At 43.7% G+C, this 12,365-nt stretch overlaps 1 protein-coding gene across 30 annotated transcripts in view; it reads right to left on the minus strand.

Moving 5' to 3' along the window:
- The window catches only part of PPP6R3 (protein phosphatase 6 regulatory subunit 3), a 135,793-nt gene that overhangs the window by 87,115 nt on the left and 36,313 nt on the right, over nucleotides 1–12,365 (minus strand). For 27 of the 30 annotated variants that reach the window (XM_027045546.2, XM_027045545.2, XM_027045544.2 and 24 more), the window contains exon 2: nucleotides 4,570–4,722. The exons of 1 other annotated variant lie outside the window; for it this stretch is intronic. The gene's annotated coding sequence lies outside the window, so the exon portion shown is untranslated. Of the gene's footprint in view, nucleotides 1–2,068; nucleotides 2,181–4,465; nucleotides 4,723–12,365 lie in introns of all 30 variants that reach the window. 2 more of the 30 variants (XM_027045526.2, XM_053202814.1) reach the window with 2 other exon arrangements.

Here is a 12,365-nt window from a genome sequence, read left to right on the forward strand (position 1 = left end):
CCGCAAAGAGCTTTGTGCTAACAGCAGAGAGCCCGACGCAGGGCTCGAACTCACAAGCCAGTAGATCATGACCTGAGCCAAAGTCAGACGCTTAACTGAGTCACTCAAGTGGCCCATAAAAATGTAAACATTTTAAACATTTAAAAAAAATTGTTTTAATGTTTATTCTTGAGAGAGAGAGAGAGAGAGAGGAGAGACGTGAGTGGGGGAGGAGCAAAGAGAGAGGGAGACACAGAATCCAAAGCAGGTTCCAGGCTCCGAGCTGTCAGCACAGAGCCCAACATGGGGCTCGAACTCAAACTGTGAGATCATGACATAAGCCAAAGTCAGCCGCTTAACCGACTAAGCCACCCAGGTGCTCCAAAACTTAAACATTAAAAAAAAATTTTTTTTTTAATTTATTTTTGAGAGACAGAGAGAGACAGAGCATGAGTGGGGGAGGAGCAGAGAGAGAAGGAGACACAGAATCTGAAGCAGGCTCCGGGCTCTGAGCTGTCAGCACAGAGCCCGACACAGGGCTCAAGCTCACGGACCACGAGATCTTGACCTGAGCCAAAGTCGGCCGCTTAACCGACTGAGCCACCCAGCCGCCCCAGAACTTCAACCTTTGAAATGGAAAATCTCGTAACAGAATTCCTTCAGAAAAATAAAAACGGAAAAGGAAACTCCAAGCAAAGCTGGTCTCCAAGTGGCCTGTCAGCCAAGCGCGAGGAGGCCAGTGATGGTATTCCTTGGATTCTGGCGGAGTTCACGGGCACCACCGATACAGCTCAGCTGGTGTTTACTGGAGGAGTCTGAGATGGTGACGAGAAGCCTCTCGGAACGGCCCGCGTGGAACCACCACAGGAGAGTGTTTTTGGAGAAGCTGAGTGAAGATGAAGTCCCTACAACACAGCGGATCCGTGTCCCGGCTGATGGCAGTAAAATTACGTGAAGAGCAAAAAACAGCTTCGTGGGGCAAATTTACACACCTGGGAAAATGTAATGTTTAAAGCTTACGGTTATTTCTTTTTACTTTCATCAGCAGGTACTTCGAGAGGTTTTTGAAATGCCTCGTGTGTGACTGAGCCAGTAATGTCAACAGGAACCTCATGTACTTGTGGAGACTTAACCGCCATCAGACCCTGACCTGTCCCGTCACACGGCAAGCAGCTCATCACGGGTTAATGGGTTTTTTTTTTTTTTTTTTTTTTGCAACTTCTTGAGCTCAGGGCCAAGACTGAAATTTCCCTGAATGAGAAAAACAACTCTCAACCACTACTAATGAACACCGAATGGCTCTGGAAACCGGCCTCTGGCTGCAATCTTGATGTTTCTTAATCAGTTCAACCTAAAACTATAAGGCTAACCAGCACGGATCTGCAAAGTCTCCACTGTGGTTAAAAAAAGGTCATTTTAACACTAGCTTTCAGGAGTGAAAAGAAGGGAGATCCCTGTTCTCACACAAGTTTACGGCGGGTACACTTTCTGCGCTCAAACTACAGTTAAACAGCATTTTTCAGACCTTAACGCAAACGTGAAGGAAGCTTTCCCATTGCAAAATCCATACAGCTATACACTTGAGGAAGTTTCTCCTAACTGTGAACTGGAAGCGTTAATCTACGATGCAACAGAATCTAACAGAATTCCGCAGCTGCTCTCCGAGTGAGGACGAGTGAGGACGCTATGCACCTGTGGACTAGTATCGGCGTGTGGCAGGCGCTATCTGTGTAAACGGACATTTCCGAAGATGAAATATGTAAATCTCATTACAGATCAGCATTAATAGATTAGAAGAAGACGTGCGGTAGAGTCTGAGAGGGGAACCGTGGCTCTGAACACCATTTCGGTGAAAATGTTATCCCCTCCGGAAAGAGAATCCCGTCCTTCTCATCAGCAGATCGGTTTTACAGAAAACGGAACTCCAATATTTTTCTATTTTTAATTCCATCAGTAAGATCTGTAAAAATCTGCTCTCTTATTGTACAAACACTTTATAATGTCCTCTTCTTTGCCTCTTGGTCTACAAAACCTACGCTATTTCCTCTCTGGGCCTCGCTACCCCTGGTCTAAAGAACCCTATACTTACAGCGCTGTTCCTCTTTGGAAATCCTTCTCAGCCACCTGGCACTGATTCTAGGCCTCCTGGAGACTAATGAGTAACTTCTTAAGAGAAGAGTTCACTCGGCATCAGACAGCATCTGATGAGCAGAGGGAGTGAAAAAAGAAACGGGAGGAATACAGCTAACGGTAAGAAGCGTTCTACAAGCTGCCACGGCTAAGAGTCTTTGTCAGCAAAGAAAAACAAAATTAAAAGAGAGCGAGAAAGAGAGGCAGACAGTCTTTAAAATGTTACCGTGAGAAATGGCTCTAAAATTTTAGCTCCTACCACTAAATAATGAATGATACCTACCACCTAAAAAGTAGTAGGTACAAAGTAGAAGTCAAAACTCCTTGTTCCTGGCATGTTTAAATCTGCTCAAAGAGAAAAAATAATCCTAAAATAATTTAATGAGATATTCTAAGAGTTCACAAAGGAGTGGCCACAGAGGAACTGGAACGACACAGAAAAGTTTGACAAAAAAGGTAGAAAGAGAGTGGAGCCCTAGAAAAAGGGGGATCAAATACACAGACTAATAGTAAAACCGTATGATGGGGGATGGACAGAATGGGTAAAGGAGGTTAAAAGGTACAGATTTCAAGTTATAAAATAAGTAAGTCACGATGGTGGCTACAGTTAATAATCCTGTATTATAGATTTGAAAGTTGCTACATGAGATCTTAAAAGTTCCCATTACAAGAAAAACATGTAACTGGGTGGTGACAGAAGTCAACTAAACTAACTGTGGTGATCATTTCACTATGTACACAAATACCAAGTCATCACGTTGTACGCCTAAAACTCACGTTATATGTTAATTATATCTCAATTTTTAACAGGCTAATATGTGTAGTATTATAGAAACACTTCCAGAAATCATTCTTGAAACTCTGGTATCACGATAGAAAAGTAGATGATTGTTACAATTTACAAACAGACAAGGGTCCAATAAACATAAAAAAGATGTTCAGCCTTTAAAATAACCAGCTGGATTCAAGCTGGAGGGCTCTGTGGGTCCTAAAACTAGTGCCCTCTTCCTGTCACCCCCAGCTCTGAACCAGCTGCTGAAAAAGGCAAAACGACAGCTCACGTGCATCACAAATGATCTTTTTTATTGTGAATCGGCCTGATGGTCGGACCACAGCTTGTTAAACTACATGGCCCTGACCTTCTCAAATCTGAACCCTCGACATGGGCTGAATTCTTCCCGCAGTCAGAAGCGGAAAAGACTTTTACCCACAAGGTCAGAATGTAGCCCAGGCAGAGAAAGAGAAGGGCTGGGCCCCAGAACACACTCCCTCCCCTTAAGAAAAACAAGCCTGAGGAGAAAAGGTGCCAAGAGGTGAATGAATACTTAGGAGAGAATCCTCTCTATGAGGATTTTTACAGAATAATACGGGGGAAAAGCTGGAGAAATAAGAACCCTAAATATCAGGCCCAGGAGTTGCAGCTTCACTGTGTAAGCACAGAGGGAGGCCAGAGGTTGGAGGAGGGTCATTCAGGAGGGGCTGAAGGAAAGACAGCCCTGGGGATCAGGGGCAGAGACCCTGCTACAACAGACTAACTACACTGTCTCCTGAGATGACGAAGCCTGAAACGTAGCCAATTAAATGGTTATGCCCACCTTCTCCTCAAGATACAATGGAGCAAGGGGTATCTGGGTGGCTCAGTCGGTTGAGCGTCCGACTTCGGCTCAGGTCATGATCTCACACTCTGTGAGTAGGAGCCCCGCGTCAGGCTCTGTGCTGACAGCGCAAAGCGTGGAGCCTGCTGCAGATTCTGTGTTTCCCTCTCTCTCTCCTCTTCCCCCGCTCATGCCCTGTCTCTCTCTGTCTCTCAAAAATAAATAAACGTTAAAAAAAAGTTCTTTAAAAAAAAAATACAATGGAGCAAATGAAAATGGATTAAAAATAGGTCATGTCCCCCAAAAGACCCTACTGGGCCATTTTCTGAAGTGCCAACTGAGCAAAAAGTCAAATATGCCAAGTCAACCTCTGGTCTTTAATAAAAACTTTCAGTGAAGAGTTCCAAAATGACAGTAATTAGGACTCACAAGGAGTCAGACGGCTGACCAAAAACCAGAGATGTCCTGTGGCTGGTGTAAAATAAAAATAAAATAATCTCAATTTCTCTCTCTCTCTCTCTCTCTCCCTCCCTCTCTCGCAGGTAATGTGGGAGCAGCAGCTGGGCATCTACGAGCAGTCTTTCTCTGAGTGCTACTCCAGCTTGCTAGGCCTGGCTGCTCCTTGGGGCCCAGATTAACCCCCGCCCTAGGAAACTAGGAATCCCGTGGGTACTGCACATTCCAAAACATACCAGAGCAAACTACAAAGGCTGCTATTTAACTTCCTAAAAACACCCCAGTGCCACAGAACCACACTGTACCTGGTCTAGCCCTGGTTGTTCTAGGCTCCAGGGTCTCCCGACAGAACACTGCTCTCCTTGATGCAACTCATGGAAGAAAACGCCTGATGATCCAATGGTCTTACCTTTCAAACCAAGTTTAAAAATTAAAAGAAAGGTTTTCTTCTCTGTGGCTCCTTGCCCATTACAGGTTATCCTGGTAACAGTTGTCTTCAAATTTACTGCATTAGCAGATTAGCAGGAGTAAAGTGGGACGTGGAAGCAAAACAGAAGCTCTTCTGTAAAGAAAAAAAAGAGCATATGATCACAGCGTGTTCTGTCTGGGTCTGATGACAGCTGTCAGTAAAGATACTGTTTCAGGGTCCTGATTCACATAGAACTACACCTCAGAAAATTGAAAAGTTCTAGTTAACTGCAATTTTTCTGTGGGAAAACAGGGAAAAAAGGCACTGTCGTTCCCCCTGCCTCAGCTTTTAACCTACACTAAACAATAACCCAGAAATAGAGACACCGTAATATCACCATCTGTGAACAAAAAACAAAGAACATATGTATTATCGTCATCTTATGAAAACATCAATAATATTCTTATCCAACACAGAGCTAAGTAATGGCACCATACTTTAAAATACTGAAAGCAAATTCGGGGGTGGCTGGGTGACTCAGATGGTCAAGTGTCTGACTTGGTTTCAGCTTAGGTCACGATCTCAGTTTCGTGACTTCTAGCCCTGCGATGGGCCCTGTGCAGAGCCTGCTTGGGATTCTCTCATCCTCTCTCTCTCTCTCTCTCCCTCCCTCCCTCCCTCTCTCTACTCCTTCCCTGCTCACACTGTCTCTCTCTCAAAATAAATAAATAAACTTAAAAATACAGTGATAAAATTAAATAATAAAAATAATAAAATAAAAATTTTAAAGCAGATTTTCAAAGTATCTCCCTCTAAATGCCCTCAAGTAGCCCCATGTAATACATTAAAACATAATGTTTACCAGGAAATGTAAGCAGAATATTGAAGTCACTGAAGTACTAGCTATACAGCCAAATTCTAATGTCAATGAATCAAATACTACACATGAAAGGACTATAAACTGTCTTCCAAGGCACTTCATTTATAACTTAACACTGCAGGAAAAAAAGACTCAAACTATGGACAATATGCTAATGAGAAATCTTGTAAGAATGCAGTCTACAAGGCATTTCACAAAAAATGCTGTTCATGTGATAACCTTTCTTCCATAAAACACATTACACTCAGGTCAATGTTTTCCATCAAGTAATAAATAGAAACAATGCTAACTGCTTGATAAAATGAATGAAACAAAACAGTAAGAAACCCAGGTTAAAATGAAAAGAACATAAAAATCTGATGTACTTATGTGCTCCACACGATTTGTGTGTGCACACGTGCATGCGTGCGTGCGCGCGCACACACGCACACACACACACACACACTCTTTAGCGTTTAATTTGAGTGGCTGCAGGACCCTCAAAACTAATCCGCAATCATCTTTTCCAGGAGCCAAGACCACCCACCTCTCCTGCTTGTGGGCGGATCACAGGCTGCCAGCAGAGCAGGACAACCTGCCGGCCTCACCCTGCCCCACACGCCCATCCAGGAAGCCAAAAGAAAAAACCCGCTGTCAAATGTACTCCCGAGCATTATGAACCTGAGTGCTTATTAAATAGGAACAAGTATGCTGAGACTTAATCCACTTTTCTGGAATACGGTCTTTGCATAATTGCTCCTACTCTTTTCACTTAGGCTAATTAGGAAAGGGAGTGGGTCTATACTACTGATGGCAAGAAATACAGTTGGTTATTCTAAGGTGGGAGAACATGAGAAACAGGACCAGACGATGGAAGACAGAACGGGCCAGTGTCCGAGTGGAGCAGTGGAACTCTGAGTAAAGAGCATATACTGAATACACGTTGAAATGCCTCTAGATGGACAGTAAAAAGACTACCTCGGTTGTTTTGCCTTGTTTCTCAAAGGCACAATCTGCAAGGACCAGGAGAAGGCAGCAGAATTGGAGGGGTGCTGGAAGGGAGCAGGAGTGCTGCCTGAAGAAATTATTCCCTGAATACTCAGATCCCTAAACATCCTCACCCTCTGTCCCACCCCTGCCAGCCCCAGGAGGCAGGCCTCTGAACTGGGAGACCCTGGTTCAGCTGGGCACAGCTGGGGACAGCTGGCCACCCTGACAACAGAAAGGCTGTGGGAACTGCAGAACAAATGCGGAGACACAGGCACGCCCCACTGCCCACCCCAGCCCCAGCCAGATTCTCTTACTGGGCGCCAACAGTCTTCGGAGCCAACTACGGAACTTGAGAAAGAAAAGAACCTGAAAGCACCAAGACACTGGGCACTTCCCAACCAAGGAGCGCTACTAGTCGCTGTGGTGCTGGAGAGTTCGTAGCCAACGCACCCCTCTTGTGATGGGAGCCTCCAATCTACTACTGTTAAAACCAAATGTTTTTCTACAAACGCTTTTTATCGCAAATTTGCAGGACAGTTGCAAGAGCAGTACGAGAAACTCTCAGCGAGCCTCCACTGGTCTTACAAGTGACCACTGGGTCACTTTTGCTTGAACGCTCCACTCCCTCTCCGCGAACATCCCAAATGTTTGAGACCTTTCTGCAAAGGTTTCGTGGACCTTTCCCCAAACACGCCACTGTGTATTTCCTAAGAACAAGGACAGTAAGTAACACAAGCACAGTACATATGCCACAGTCAAGAACACAGTACCTGTTGACTATGGAGTAAACAGTTCACTTTCTCATCCTGCCAATGGTTTTATGATGTCGTTCGTGACAATCTTCCCTCCCCTCCACTCAGGATCCTATGTCACATTTCCTTCCACTCCTGTCTGAAACAGCCCGCCAGCATTTCTTAGTCTTTCATTTTTTGATCTTTTTGAAGACTACAGGGTATGCATTTCTGGTGGGAATGAATGAAGTTTTGTTTTTCCTAGAGTATCACAGAAGGCAGAGGTCAACCTGTCCCTTTATTGGTGACCACTCTGATCACCCGGTTAAGACGGTATGTGCCATATTTCTCCACTGTAAAATAACCGTTTTCTCCCAAGTAATCAATTGGTAAGTAATCTGTGGGAAGATATTTTGAGATTATGTCCTTAAAACATTCACTCAGTAGTTTTACTACCCACTGGCAATTTTTGTCGGAATCAACTGTTACTCTGATGGTTATAAAGCGGTGTTTTCTTGAAAGTCTACTATTCCTTCATCAGATGACATTCTAACTTCAGGAAGGTGGGCCTCCTCTTTATTCTGTTAACAGTGTGGACTCATAGGTTCTTATTTTACTTATTAATGCCATTATCCACTCTGATACTCAAGTTGTCCCGGATTCAGCCAGTGAGAATCCCTTCAAGCAGACTCCCATGTGCTTTCCATGCTTTTTGAGCACTTCCTTATTTCCTGGCATAACAACATGTTCGAGATTCATCCTGAACGTTCTCTGCCCCAGCTCTAAAATCATCCATCTTCCAAGGAGCCCTGGCTCTTTTAGTGGAGAATGTAATGCAGAAATGAAGATTTGAGAGCCAAGGACAAAGCTGGGAAAGACGGTGATTCCATATAATTCAACTGTGTGTGCTATGTGTATCCCTGACTTTTAAATATGAAGGAAAACCAAAGATCGCCAGACATCTCAGGAAATCCTCTAGCATGAAAAGCCAAGGGCAAAACAAACAGAAAAGTACAAGTGGAGTAAAGACTATACAAGGAAGAGAGAATAAAAAAAAGAAAAAAAAAAAATTTGTATCCTCAGATGGATAATACATCCATTGGGGAAAAAAAAAACCAAAAAACACAGGATACTATTTAAAAGGGCACAGAGAATAATTAACAGACTAATACAGAAGGAAAATGATTTCTGACCCGGGAGTCTATACTCAGCCAAACTATCAACCAAGAGTACACAGAAACACGAGTCAAAAGATCTACCTCCTACACGATTTATTCACAGAAAGCTACCGCGCAGAGACTGCGCTCCACTAACACAAGAGGGACAGCCATAAAGAAGACGACACAGAATACAAGAACAAGAGAGTCAATGCAGGAGAGAGGCGGAGAGAACCCCTGGGATCCTGGCAGACAACTGTGCTCCCCGCAGCGAGGGCAAGCAGGGCAGGCTGGAGCGGGGAAAGATGTCCTCGAAAAGATAAAGCTGATGGAATACTTGCTGAACACGTAACTGACTAAAAGTCTGAGGCTAAAACAGTGCATTAATAGCTTCTTACAAAAGTGATGGTGGGGCATCTGGGTGGCTCAGTCGCTTGAGCGTACAACTCTTGATTTTGGCTCAGGTCATGATTGCAGGGTCATGGGAGGCGGGAGCCTACTTAAGATACTCTCTCTCTCTCTCTCTCTCTCTCTCTCTCTCCTTCTACCCCTTCTCCGCAGTTTGTGCACTCATACTCTCTCTCAAAAAATAAAAAATTAAAAAGTGATGGGTGCCTGGCTGGTTCAGTTGGTACAGCATGTGACTCTTGATCTTGGGGTTGTGAGTTTAAGTCCCACGCTGGGTGGAGAGATTACATATAAACAAACAAACAGGGGTGCCTGGGTGGCTCAGTCAGTTAAGCATTCGACTTCGGCTCAGGTATTGATCTCACAGCTGGTGGATTTGAGCCCCGCATCATCAGGCTCTGTGCTGACAGCTTGGAACCTGAAGCCTGCTTTGGATTCTTTATCTCCCTCTTTCTCTGCCTCTTCCCCACTCACTCTGTCTCTTAAAAATAAACATTAAAAAAAAAAACACAAACAAACATAACATTTTAGAGGGGGAAATGATACTATTTCTGGGAAAACCAAAAAATTTTTAGGAAAGGAAAAATATTTGTAATTTACCACTTAACATTAAAGAGCACACAGGGTCATAGTGATAAAACTAATTACTGATTTAACCAAAACTGTAATAAAATTATCAAGGAAAGATGGAGAAGACAGACTGTGGGGAGGGGAGAGGAGAGGAGAAAGCTAATCCTTATTCCATATCTTTTCACAGCAGGAAATCAATAGATATGCTTAAAACCAAAAACAAATTAGCATACAAGTAAGCAAATATGAACTCTTCAAATATGTTCTTCAGACATATGGAGGTAAATACATTTTGTAATTGGCCAGAAGAATTCAAAGAACTACAAGCTGCCTTTGGGAAAAGGGAAAAGAGGGTGGGGAGGCTAAAGAAAGCTGTTTTTCTTATCCAACCTCCCAGAACTAGCTCACTCTTAACTGTGGATGTGTAAAACACTGACAAAAAAAAAAAATTTAATAAATTTTTAAGAAGAATGCTTAACTGGGAAAAGCTTTTAAATGTTGAGACCAGAGAGCTTTAACAACAGCAACTCACTAGCTATGAAACTAAGTCCTCTAACCTGAGTACCCATTTCTTCATCTATGAAATAACCAGTTGCACTAATAAACTCTAAATGTTCTTCCTGCTTCAGTAATTTATGAATCTGCTATAAAAACAAAGTAATCTAGGCTTTAAATATGGTGCCAGTGGCAGGGCATCTGACTTCGGCTCAGGTCATGATCTCACGGTTCATGGGTTTGAGCCCCCCTGTCGGGCTCTGTGCTGACGGCTCAGAGCCTGGAGCCTGCTTCAGATTCTGGGTCTGCCTCTCTCTCTCTCTCTCTCTCTCTCTCTCTCTCTCTCTCTCTCTGTGTGTCCCTCCCCTGCTCATGCACTGTCTCTCTCTCTCTCTCAAAAACAAATAAACATTAAAAAAAAAGATGAAAGATACACACACGAAGGATGTCCACGAGGACAATCCACGAGGATGATGACAGGTACTTCCTTCTCAAAAAGGGGCAACTCTCCCCAGGTGTTTAACTTATAGGAAACCCCAAGGTTTACATCGTAACTAAAGGGCGAAGATGAGAAGGGCCTGGCCGAAGCGCTCTTGAGAGTACGGAAGCGCGGAACAACAGCACGGTGTTGCGGGGCTGAAGGAGGAAAAGCAGGGATTTGCTAGTGACCGCTACAACGTGCACTCTAACGGCTGACGTCCTAGTCTATTGAGGCCACTGCAGAATACCACACTGGGCGGCTGATAACAACAGAAATTTAGTTCTACAGTTCTAGAGGCTGGGAAAGCCCAACATCTCAGCGTCTGGTGAGGACCCGCTTCACGGTTCACAGACAGTGGTCTTGTTCGCTGTGTACTCGCTCAGCAGGAGGGGGCCGGCAAACCTCCGGGGTGGGTTTTTAAACCCCCTTCATAAAGGCTCCACCCGCATGGTCTAACCACCTCCCAACAGCATCACACCGAGGATGTGTAAGGATTAGATTTCAACACACGGACCTTGAGGGGGGACACCAACATTCAGTCTCTAGAAATGGGTATCGTTAGATTCTTCTCTCAGAGGAAATGGATCCAGAGGGCCCCCTTCAAAACAGGAAACCAAGATTTAAGAAAGAGATAATACACTTTTATATTTATTTTTGCCAACCGTTCTTTGAAGGAGCCACATTTTCTTCAAGAGCCAATAGCTCTACCACTGAGCATCTCCTCTTTTCGGTACTACTGACTCTGACCAAGGCGAAGAAGGGGAATTCAAGAACAATATACCTATAAAATTACCAGTCAGAAATGAGGACTGGTTTAGCGTAAGACAGTGAAAAAAACCAGACTCTCAACTCAACAGTGTCTAAATACGTACTTGCTTAGTCACAGAATTTGAGAACAGCAACAATGAACATCTAGCCTTACAAATCCTTTGTGCTAGCATTATGCAAGCATTTTCCACTCTCTTAGGTATTAATTCCTATTTTACAGTTGAGGATAATAAGAAAGGATTTACTCCAAATAACCCTTATGTGAACTAGGTTTTGTTTTTTTAAGCTCACCTTAGGAAGAAAGCCAATGAAAATCTCTCTGTGCTGTCACATGAATTTTTAATATCGATTCCAAGATATTCCCCACTGATGCAAATTCACAAGAGGAAGTCCCAGCTAATGCAGAACATACGAGAAAGCATTTTCTCCTTAGATCCTACGTCGCGCACAAACAAAACACCTTCTCAAGTACAGAGAGGTGACCCGGCCTGATCACATACAAGCAAGTCGCTTGATGACTTCTTAGCAACATCAGGAAGCTCCAAGGTAGGCAGCTCGACCAGAGTAAAATTTCAACACGGGTCTTCCCCTCACTTCTGTAAGCGTCCCTTCTCACACGCGTTTTTCAAACACCCAAAAACGCGTTTTTGAGGCCCTGTCCATCATCTCATCCTCAATGCCTAGCACGGCGTGAATAACAATTTTGAAAATCCACAAAAACTTGAATGCGAAAATCATCAAAAATGAGTGAACAACTCATAATTGGGAGAAATCACCTAACTAAATAATTTGGATGACTTCAGAGGCATCTTTCTTTCTTTCTTTTTCTTAATATATAATTATCTAACCCATGACTCCAGTCTTGTGGTGGTCTTAGTGCAACAATTAAGTGTGGGGTTTCTGTTTTGTCTGTTGGTTGGTTTTTTTGAGAGGGGTGGGGCAGAGAGAGACCAGGAGAGAGAGAATTCCAAGCAGGCTCCACGCTGTCAGCACAGAGTCAGCGCAGAGCCTGATGCAGGGCTCAAACTCACAAACCGTGAAATCCTGACCCGAGCCTAAATCAAGGGTTGGAAGCTTAACCGACTGACCCATGCAGGCACCCCCAAAGGTATCTTTCAACAAAATTTAAAGATATATTTGCATGTAAATATTTATACTTAGTATTTCAATATTTATACTTAAATATACACATATACATGTAACTCGGCTAATTTCAGAAACGCCAATCATTTTAATACAAGCCGTGGCAAGAATACCAAGGCTTCTAAATCATTAATCATGGGAACCTGGGTGGCTCATTCGGTTAGGCGTCCGACCCTTGATTTTGGCTCAGGTTA

The sequence above is a fragment of the Acinonyx jubatus genome, chromosome D1 (assembly GCF_027475565.1).
Source record: "Acinonyx jubatus isolate Ajub_Pintada_27869175 chromosome D1, VMU_Ajub_asm_v1.0, whole genome shotgun sequence".
Classification (NCBI taxonomy): domain Eukaryota; kingdom Metazoa; phylum Chordata; class Mammalia; order Carnivora; family Felidae; genus Acinonyx; species Acinonyx jubatus.